The following is a 9,011-nucleotide window of genomic DNA, read 5'->3' as shown; positions in this document are numbered from 1 at the left end:
TCCTTGCTTTAGGGGACATTATTTATTAGATTATGAGGTTTGTGCAGATGGAGACAATATTGAAGGGAGTTCGAATTCTCATAGCTTTCCCTGCTGTTCGACTCCATCTCTTCCTTTTGAAGATCATGTCTTCCAGCCAGGAGACCCTGTTCTCCACCTCAACTCATCAATCAGCAACCTTCCAGCCATTCCTCCATGTTAACTTATGGTTTGGACACATAGACTTGTACCTTTCTTTCCATCAGCCCAGCTAGCTTAAGCACATATGCCTCTTCTTCCCTCCCTTTCTTCAACTTGAATCACCTTTGAATCTGTAGCAGCTTCCACTTGCGACAGAGAAAGGGAGCTTCCCCAGGTATGGACCTGCTTCATCTCTGAAAGTCCCACTCTGGGATTCAGTTCTCTGATATGGAACCTTAACCCCTTCCAGCTTTCTTTCATTTCCTCAGTTCTTCCATGTCTAAAGGCAAAATCCTATTAAATTTTTTTAAAACCCATCTTGAGTTCCTAACTAACTAATCTTGGATTTGGCTTTAAGATCATTTAATCTGGGTGGAGTTGTGGAGTGGTGTCACAAACTAGAAGGCCTCAAAAAAATCAAGTGATCCAGACCCAGTGTCTTAATCTGCTTAGGCTGCCATGTCAAATATCATAGGCTGGGTGGCTTAAACAACAGAAACTTATTTACTCTCAGTTCTGGAGGCTGGAAAATCCAAGATCAAGATTCTGATATGTTTTATTTCTGGTGAGGACTCTCTCCCTGGCTTGTAGATGGGACCTTCCTGCTATGTCCTCACAAGGCATGGGAAGGGAAATGAAGGGAAAGAGGGAGAGGGAGAGACAGAGAGTGTGCGCTCTGATGTTTCTTCTTATAAGGACTCTAAACCTACGGGATCAGACCTTTATGACTTCATTTAACCTGAATTATTTCCAAAGAGACTCTGTCTCCAAATGCAGTCACCATGGGGGTTGGGACTTCACCATGAATCTTGGAGAGATGCAATTCAATCCATAGCACCTAGGTCTTAAAGATGTTACAGGGGAATTTCCTGGTGGTCTAGTGGTTAAGAATCTGCCTGCTAATGCAGCAGACACAAATTCGATCCCTGATCCAGAAAGATCCCACATGCCTCGGGGCAACTACTGAGCCTGCATCTAGAGCTCTCAGAGCCCACACTTCTAGAGCTGGTGCTCTGCAACAAGAGAAGTCACCGCAATGAGAAGCCTGTACACCACAACTAGAGAAAGACAGCATGCAACACTCAGCACAGCCAAAAATAAAGAAATAAATAAAAATTTAAAAATAATTAAAAAAAAATATTCCAGGGGGTGGTAGGGACTGTGACAAACTAGAGAAGTATAAGCCTGGTCTATAATTGTCACTCAAACCAGAAGATGTTGCCAAATAGCCGAGGCCCTTGATAATAACTGTGCCATGGAATGCTTTGACAATCTCACTAGGCCTATGAAACTCTTCTTAAACTAACATTTTAGACGCATAAAATATTTTAGAATAAATGCATAAAACAAAATCTGAATAGAAGAAAATTATCAATTCAGTAAGGAGCATCTAATGAAAACTCACAGCTAACAGTATACTTCGTGGTGAAAGACTAAACATTTTTCTTCTAAATCCAGGTACAAAACAAAGCTGCCCACTCTTACCACTTCTATTCTATATTGTACTGGAATTCCCATTCAGGGCAATTGACATGAAAGAGAATGAAAAGGCATCCAAGTTGGAAAGAAGGAGGTAAAATTATCTTTATTTGCAGATGACATGGAGGAAATCCCAGACCTGCTAAAACTAATAAACAAGTTTAGCCAGGTAGTGGGATATCAGATCCATATACAAAAATCAATTCTGTTTTCTATGCACTAGCAATGAAAATCTGGAAATGAAATTAAGAAAACAATTTCATTTACAGTAGCAGCAAACAATAGCAATGAACTTTAGGAAATAAATTTAACCAAAAAGTATTAGATTTATTCACTGAAAACTACAAAATATTAGCAAAGATGGCAGTAGCAAACTCTAACAGTTTGATCCTCCATAAAAGCAGTGAACAAACTGGCAGAAATTTTCAGATTCAACCTCATTGGAACTCTGAAAACTAAAAGTTTATAGCAACCAAGGGAGTGAGTAATCAAGAAAAAACCTGAGGGATCTTGGTAAGAGAGTTTCGTGGTGTTTCAACTTACTCTAGTCCCATCCTTCTCCAGCTCAGCATGGGTCTGGAAAACAACAGCTTGCATTCCCAGTAGAGGTTCCTAGTACCAAAAGGAGAAAAATGAAACTTCTCAGAGAACTGTGGTTGTGGGACTGACTTGGTGGTCCAGTGGTTAAGACTCCACACTCCCAATGAAGGAGGCCCAGATTTGATCCCTGGTCAGGGAACTAGATCCCACAGGCCACAGTAAGGACCTGGAACAACCAAACAAATATATAATTTTTTTTTAAGTCCAATTAAAAAAAAAGACTCCACACTTCCATTACAGGGGGTGTGGGTTCAATCCCTGGTCAGGGAACAAACATCCCATGTGCTGTGTCGTAAGGTCAAAAAACAGGTAAATAGAGAATTGGTTTTTAAAAATTATATTTTTATATATATATATAAACTGTGGTTGTTTTTTTTTTTTTAATATAGAACACTTCACAAATTTGCATGTCATCCTTGTGCAGGGGCCATACTAATCTTCTCTGTATTGTTCCAATTTTAGTATATGTGCTGCTGAAGCGAGCACGGTTGTTTGTTTTTTAATTTTTATTGTAGTATAGTCGATTTACAATGTTGTGTTATTTCTACTGTACAGCAAAGTGATTCAGTTATACATATACATATAACCACTATTTTTTTTTAGATTTCCCATATAGGTCATTATAGGGTATTGAATAGAGTTCCCTGTGCTATGTAATAGGTCTTTATTAGTTACCTATTTTATATATAGTAGTGCGTATATGTTAATCCCAATCTCCCAATTTATCCTTCCCTCCTTCACCCCACCCCCCGCCCCGGTAACCATAAGATTATTTCCTACATTTGTAGCTCTGTTTGGTTGTCTGTTTTGATTACCCAGTGACTCGCTGAAGCACTAGCTCAAAGGGCTTGCCTTTATTTCTCTAACTCAGAACTCTCCCAAAGTGGAAGCAGCTATCCAGGAGATGTTAGCCAAAAACATTTAAAGACAAATGGATTAGCTTCTGCCATCCAGGTCAAATGACAACCCAGGACAAATAAGACATTATTTTATTTCAGGTCCTTGTGATTTCTCAGGGGGTTTCTGTAGCAGCCTCCGAACTGTTCTCCTGGGATTCCAGCCTTGTCTCTCTGAACAATTTTTCATATGGCATCCAGAGTGATTTTTCTAAAAATGTAAATGTGACTGTATATCTTGCAAGCTTAAACTCTTAAAAAGCTCTCCATGTGGGCCCCTGCACAAAGATGACATGCAAATTTGCAAAAGGTTCCATATTTTTTAAGAAGAATGTAAATATATATATATATATACATATATATATACACTTCACTTTAATATATGTATTATATACAAATAATAAATATATATGTAAATATATTCAGGGTTTTCCAGGTGGCTCAGTGACAAAGAATCCTCCTGCCAATGCAGTAGACACAGGAGATGCAGTTTCGATCCGTGGGTCGGGAAGATACCTTGGAGGAGGATATGGCAACCCAGTCCAATATTCTTGCCTGGAAAATCCCATGGACAGAGGAGCCTGGTGGGCTACAGAACATGGGGTTGCAAAGAGTTGGACACGACTGAGCACACACACACAAATACATTTGTGCTACTGAATCACTTTGCTGTACCGCAGAAATCAACACAGCATTGTAAATCAACTATATTTCAATAAAATAAATTTTTAAAAAAAGCTCTCCATGCACCCAAGGGTATACACCTCTCAGCATAAGGTTCAAGGCTATCTGGCTATCTGCAGGTTGATCATGTCTTCTCCAGATCAGTGGTTCTCAGAATGTGGCCTTCAGACTGACCACACTGATCACTTCTGTCCACTAAATCAGAATCTCTGGGGATGGAGCCCAGGAGGCTGTTTTAACAAGAGTGGATTCAATGAACGTGGAAGTTTGAGACCACCATTCCAGATTAATGAATGTCTTTGGGCTTTCTTCTTGGACCCCAAGCTTCAGCCGTACTGAACCATCAGTTTCTGGAGAGTGGTTGCTGTCGCTCCTCTTTGGGGCTTTGCTCCCCCTGTGCTGTTTCCGCTGTGCTTCCCCCACCTCCCCCAGATGCTTTCCTCCATCTCAGCCTTTATTCCATTGTAAGGCTTTTGTTTGTTTTTGTCTGTCTTCCCGACTGCCATGTAAGCTTTGAAGGCAAAGGCACCACCTTAATCATCATCGCATCTTTAGGGTCTTGCCAGGAGCTCAATAACTATTTTCTTAATGACTTGAGTTTGAGAGGGATAGAAACTTAATTGCTAAAAGCAGGGAGCATTCAGCTACTGAGATTCATGAGGGAGAACCAGTGTCTTGTGCTATTATTTAAGAATAAAAAAAAAAAAAGAATAAATAGAGTTAACATATACCTACTAGCATTTTATTCCAGCCCTCCTGAATATCACTGCCCAGTGATCTCTTAAGCAAGTTGATGACAGTGGGAAGGAAAGGAAGTGATGAACAGTGATATTGTGAAGAAAATCAATACCAATGAATGGATGTGAGAGCGGTGCTTACAACTCAGGATCTCATCTCTTCTCATATTTTAATCCAGAAGGCCAGAGTCCTAAGAACTGAACAATAACAACGATAGCATCAGTCCAGCTTTATTGAGCATCTACTCTGTGCAAGACTTTACCTGGGTTAATATTCACAACAACCCTAGGAGGTAGGTATTATTATTGAGAAAACAGAGTCATTAAATATTTGCTTAAGATCTTATATACTGAAACCACTGTTACTGGTACTTACTGTTCATGAGTTACATGGCCCCAAATTACATCCCTTCCCCTAATCTTCACAGGTTGACGTGCACATGAGACCTATAGGTACAGGTAAACAAATCACGCAAACTCAAGGGACAGGTCTTTTGGAAAATGGTTTGGGTGTATCATCTTTGACTAGAACACACAAGTTGTTATTATAATATCTCAGCGCAATTGTTGGGGCAATAAGTAAAAATGGGGGAGGGGGGACTTCCCTGGCAGCCCTGTGGTTGAGACTCTGAGCTTCCATTGCAGCGGGCAGGGGTTCGATCCCTGGTGGTGGAACTAAGCTCCCACATGCTATAGCCAAAACAAACAAACAAAAACTGGGGGACAGAATTTGCTTGCCCTCCTAATATGTGCACCCGTGGTCACAGGAACCTCCATTACTCTGTCATCACAGCGTGTTGTAATTACTTGATGTAACTGGAATTTGGTTTTCCTGTTCACGGCTGCCATTCCTGTATAGCACCTGCCTCGTGGTTATTGCTGTTCAGTCACTAAGTCATGTCCGACTCTTTGCGACCCCATGGACTGCAGCATGCTGGGGTTCTTGGTCCTTCACTGTCTCCCGGAGTTTGCTCAAACTCATGACCGTTGAGTCGATGATGCCATCCAACCATCTCATCCTCTGTTGCCCCCTTCTCCTCCTGTCTTCTATCACCGACCAAGCCCACTGGGGACTAACACAAGCTCCTTAACCTCATCTGGTCTGTCTGATCACCAAGATTTTCTCTAGTTTCTCTGTAAAGTTCCACACAGGGGTCTATGAATGGAAACAAACAAGTGCAAGTTTACTTTAGCTACTGTAGTTAACTGTCATTTCTTTGGAATGGTCACATCAGACACCTGTGCATCTGATTGAGAAAAAAGAACTTAAAACGGATCTTACCCCTTTTAAATTTTAAAGAAATATCCTTGGCCAACAATTATTTATTTAGGCTTCTGTGCCTGGGAGTGCATTGTGTAAAAGAAAATGTAGAAGGTGTCTAAAATATTTAATTTCTTTTTTTGATAAAAGAAACTTCGACATGGTTCAAAAATTTGAAGAGAGAAAAATTCCCCTCTCACCTCATCTTCCAGTTGCTTGTTTCCCCTCCCTGAAAACAACCAGTATTATTTAAGAGGTCACAACTTCTCCCAGAAACATGTTTTAAGTGTAGGCAAGTACATATGTGACTCCTTAGGTGGCTCAGATGGTAAAGAGTTTGCCTGCAATGCAGGAGATCTGGGTTCGGTCCCTGAATCGGGAAGATCCCCTGGAGAAGGAAATGGCAACCCACTCCAGTATTCTTGCCTGGAGAATCCCATGGACAGAGGAGCCTGGCAGGCTCTAGTCCATGGGGTTGCAAAGAGTTGGACATGACTGAGTGACTTCATTTTCACTTTTCAAGTACATACGTAAGACATTTTTTCTTTCCTTCCTTAAATAAATGAAAGCATGTCAGAGACATCGTTTGACATATTATCTGTTTTGTTTTCACTTACTATATTTTGGCGATCACTCTCATATATTTACGTATGTGTAGTATATGAAAGACTTCCTCTTTCTTCTTTAATGGCTGGATACTCTTCTACTGTCTATTTGATAATAGCAACACAGCACTAATGATAATATTAAATATATAGTGTTAGTGGCTCAGTCATGTCTGACTCTTTGTGACCCCATGGACTGTAGCTTGCTAGGCTCCTCTGTCCATGGGATTCTCCAGGCAGGAATACCAGAGTAGGTAGCCATTCCCTTCTCCAGGGGATCTTTCCGACCTAGGTATCAAACCCAGGTCTCCTGTAACGCAGGCAAATGCTTTACTATCTGAGCCACCATGGAAGTCCAGAAATATATAGGAGCTAAACTCTAAGATTTTTATTTATATTAGCATATTTAATCCTCTCAACAATAGTATGAACTAGGTATGATTATTCTTCCCATTTTGCAGAGATGAAAAACTGAGGCTTTGAGTGTTTAAATAACTTGCCCAATGCCACAAAATGCATAAATGATGACCAAGACACACTATCTAATTTGAGAGGCCTGGTGCAAAATGAAAATGTGAGTCCCTTATTCAGAAAGCAGGGGAGAAAGTACCATTAATGTTACTAAAAGATAAAGTAGACCTTTCTTTCATGGTCTCTGTCTTGACTTGACATGCTGCTTTTTATTTGCTGTTCAAAGTCATCTAAGTAAAGAAAACTTAAAAATTTAAATTGTTATTATGAAATTTACCATCTTACATTGCGCAATGCCAGTTTTAAAGAGCATTTAACGTGGATGTTGAATCACCAAAATTATACAATTTGTATTCTGTAGCTTGTACTTGCACATTGCATTTTGTTCTTAGCAGAACAATGGGAAACTGGATAAATGAATTCAAATGTTTTGATCTCACTTCTTGATACATGCACCTTCTACCAACACTTAACTTTCAGCTTCCTGATAAGCAAGGAAGGAGCAAAAGGAAAAGGAACTCTGGGTTGCCTTGTGTGTCACTTCCTTCTATGTCATCACTTTCAGCATAAGTGATTGGCTAATATGGAGAAGTAACACAAGTAAGAAATGATATGATGCGGTTCTTTGATCTTCCATGTTTCTTAGAATACCACTGTTGGGACTTCCCTGGTGGTCCAGTTCCAATGCAGAGGGCACAGGTTTGATCCCCAGCTGGGGAACTAAGATTCCACATGTGTGGCCAAAAAAAAAAAGCTTATAAAAGAAAGCCACTATCTGCTTTTTGGCTTCAGAGCAAGTTCTAGGTCAAATGGAAAGCATGGCCTCTCGAGGCTTATTCAGTCACCTCTCAGGGCTTATTCAGTCATACATGTAACACACTTATCTTGTATACCTTGTACTCATTGGCCAAGTGTCCCACGTATCTCAAGCTCGCTCTCCAGAATTCTGTGCTCGTGGAACATCACAGATGCTATTTGTGAGTGAGGTGACAAAAGAATTGTGACACCCAACTGCTCTGAGCTCCTCCACTCATGCATTGACTTCATTGCTTCATCAGACTTCACCTACAAAACTCAAATTCAGAAGTGAAATTGTTCATATTTCAAGAGGCAACAGCAAAACTTGGGGCCCTTTTGAGTGTGGGGCCCTGTGTGACTGCACAGGTCACATGCCCGTGAAGATAGCACTGGTGACGAAGCAGCTGCCAATCATAATTTATTCAACAACTCCTATAATGATGTGCATTTAAGTCTTATTCCCCTCATCTTTCTATTACAAACAGCGTTTCAAAAACAAACAGACCAATAACCATGTACATGCAGATTATCTAAAAATGTGTAAGTAGGGAAATGTTTGTTATACTTTTTTCATTTTGTTTAATGTGCTCTGACATAATCTTAATTATCTCGTTGAGATGCAAGCCTTCTTTCTCATGAGCAATTCCACAGGAATAATAAACAGCCCCTGGGTCTTCCCTGGTGGTCTAGTGGTTAAGAATCCTCCATGCAAGGCCTGGGACGCAGGTTTGATTCCTGGCCAGGGAACTAAGATCCCATGTGCCTCAGAGCAACTAGAGAGCCCACGTGCTACAACTACTGAGCCTGCACCCCACAATTAGAGAGTCTGCACGTGGCAATGAAAGATCCTGCCCGATGCAAATAAGATCCAACGCAGTCAAAAAATAAATAAGTAAATCGATATTAAAAAATAATAAACAGCCCTATGTTCCCAGACTTCTCATAGAATGGAGAAGATAAATTCTAGAGAATGAAACAGTGCCTGCCACATAGTAGGTGCTCAATAAATATTTGAGGAATGAATGAATTCCTAGGGATGGAATTGCTAAATTAAAGGTTATTTGCATTTGTAATTTTGATGGCTATTACCTAATTGCCCTCCATAGATATTGGAACAACTTATATTTTTTTCAGTGATACAAAAAATGTATTTCTCCTCTCCATTGCTAACACAATGTGTTAGCATTATCATCATGACCTGTTTGTATCTCAGTGGAGTATTTTTGTTTTGTTTTTTCAGCCATGCCATGTGGCTTGTGGGATCTTAATTCCCCAACCAGGGACTGAACCTGGGCCCCTG

At 40.3% G+C, this 9,011-nt stretch overlaps 1 non-coding gene across 1 annotated transcript; it reads right to left on the bottom strand.

The window, feature by feature from the left end:
- Positions 1 to 2,638: 2,638 nt before the first annotated feature.
- On the bottom strand, positions 2,639 to 2,745 carry LOC122695793. Its single transcript, XR_006341546.1, has one exon. It is a non-coding gene; the product is annotated as a U6 spliceosomal RNA (small nuclear RNA).
- Between the last annotated feature and the right edge of the window lie 6,266 nt (positions 2,746 to 9,011).

This window comes from Cervus elaphus, chromosome 5 (genome assembly GCF_910594005.1).
Source record: "Cervus elaphus chromosome 5, mCerEla1.1, whole genome shotgun sequence".
NCBI classification, from domain to species: domain Eukaryota; kingdom Metazoa; phylum Chordata; class Mammalia; order Artiodactyla; family Cervidae; genus Cervus; species Cervus elaphus.
Note: the sequence above shows the minus strand (reverse complement) of the source record. Positions and strands in the feature narration are given on the sequence as shown.